At 35.6% G+C, this 2,332-nt stretch overlaps 1 pseudogene; it reads right to left on the bottom strand.

The window, feature by feature from the left end:
- Positions 1-385: 385 nt before the first annotated feature.
- LOC119468731 lies at positions 386-503 on the bottom strand (annotated as a pseudogene).
- Between the last annotated feature and the right edge of the window lie 1,829 nt (positions 504-2,332).

The raw sequence follows: 2,332 nt of genomic DNA, 5'->3' as shown, positions 1-2,332 counted from the left end.
CTCTTTCAGTGGGAGCTACAATCCCGAGCTGCTAGTGATCAGCCATCTTGGATCTCTCTCCGAAACTTGCCTCTTATTACAAAAATTAATCTTCTTTTCTGCTACTGATTTGGTTTGTTTTCTTTGTCATATATTTAATTTTTACATGTTTTAGACTATTTTATTCTACTGGTCTTTTGATTCTTGCCACCAAAACCATAATATTTAATAATCGTAGTTAATAATATTTAGTGCAATACTTTCCATAACTTATCCTTCATTGTTTATTTTTCCAGACATATTCTATTATTTGCTGTCAGATAAAAAATATTCTGTTGATATTTCATTGCTTTTACATAGCATTTTTTTCTTTTTTCTTTTTTTTTAAATTTTTTAAATCTTAAAATGCCTACAGCTTCTGGTATTCCCAGGCAGTCTCCCACCCAAGTACTAACCAGGCCCAACGCTGCTTAGCTTCCGAGATCAGATGAAATCGGCGTGTTCAGGGTGGTATGGCCGTAGACTTCTTTTTTCTTTTTTAAGTTGTCCACAGTCTATAATAGATAGCAATTATTTATGAATGGAAAACTCCATAACATTTAATTTTCTTGTCTAGATATATGCCACATTTATTCATTTATTGAAATTTTGCTTCATTAACCACCTTCAACAAAGTAGTTTTCTTCATATTGCACACAGAAAGTTGTATTAACATATTTGTGGGCAATTAGCAAGGCACAGTGGCTCATGCCTGTAATTCCAGCAACTCGGGAGGCTGAGATCACTTGAGCCCTGTAGTTTGAGGCTAAAGTGAGCTATAATTGTACCACTGCACTCCAGGCTGGGTGACAGAACAAGACTCCATCTGTTAAAAAAAAAATTTTAGGTAATTAATTAACTATTTGGGAAAATAGGAATCAGACCTTTATATCACACACTCCAAATAAATTTCAGATGGGTTAAATAGCTATGTATAGAAAAAGAAATGATAAAAATTACTCAAAAATTTAAGTAAATATTTATCAGAGCTTAAAATAGGCAAGGATTTCCTAAACCTGTAAGTAGTGTAAAAAAATGCAAAGGAAGCATCTATAACTTTGATTGCATGAAACTTTTGAATAGAATAAAAAAGTTGATGGCAAAATCCTGGGAAAAAATATTGATATATATAAAAAGAACAAATGATAGACTGGGTGCCATGGCTCATGCACCCAATCCTCTCTTCCTAGGTGAGACGATTGCTTGACCACAGGGGTTTGTTACCAGCCTGGATAACATGACAAAATCTCATCTGTACAAAAAATAGACTGAAAAAAAAAAAGTAGCCAGGTGTGGTGGCATGTGCCTATAGTCCCAGCTACTTGGGAGGCTGAGGTAGGAGGGTCACTTGAGCCTGGGAGGCTGAGGCTACAGTGAGCCATGATCATGTCACTGTACTCCAGCCTGGGCAGCAGAGCGAGAGCCTGTCTCAAAAAAAAAAGATAAATGTCCTTTGGTAGATTATATCATTGTTCCTAACTCCTTACATTTTCACTGCAAGAAAATTACAAATTGCCTAGTTTATCATGTGACTTGGCAAAGCCTCCAAGTAAAATATGTGGAATAAACATATAGGCTCTTTTGATGTTATTATTGGCCTCAGGACTTGCTTTAGCCAATGGAAATTTCGCAGATATGATAAAAACAGAGGCATTACATATGCTTGCATGGTTTGCTTTGGTCTCTTATGCTTCTGCCATCTGTCTTGGGATGAGTATGTCCTGAGAAGACACTGGTCCCAGACTGAGAGATGTGGAGCAGGCCTGTCTCCATGTAAGCTTGAAGCAGAGGTCCCCTGCCATTCTGCAGGTCTACAAAAAAGAAATGACACTTGTAAGCCACTAGCATTTCTTCAGTTGCTTGGAAAATTGTGATGGAAATACAGTCACAGATAAAGGACTTTCACAATTAATCAAGGAAGTGCTGAAAACTTCAATTGCAAGTAATTAAAAACAAACAAACAAACAAAACTCCAAAAAGCAAGACTAGCCTGATATCCGTCTCCATCTTTTTCCCTCTCAGTCAAAGGCACAAAATGTAAAATGCCAACAAACACTCAGAACAGTGTTCAATCTAATTATCAAACATATTCAGATTCAAATACCACTGACATATTTCTGAACTTCTCAACTTACTGCAATGGTAGTTTCAACTAGAATATTGCAACTAAAGTTGAAGCTACCATTTTCAAAAAATAAAAGAAAGAAACTATTATTTTCTCCCTTTTTTTTTTTTTCAATAACTGATGAACTGGTCTCTCCTAATCTACTCTGATTGTTCACTAATTCATATCTGCTCTTTTTTTTTTTTTTTT

This window comes from Cebus imitator, unplaced genomic scaffold, assembly GCF_001604975.1.
Source record: "Cebus imitator isolate Cc_AM_T3 unplaced genomic scaffold, Cebus_imitator-1.0 Scaffold484, whole genome shotgun sequence".
NCBI lineage: Eukaryota > Metazoa > Chordata > Mammalia > Primates > Cebidae > Cebus > Cebus imitator.
The sequence above is the reverse complement of the archived record's forward strand: the minus strand, read 5'-3'. Positions and strand labels throughout refer to the sequence as shown.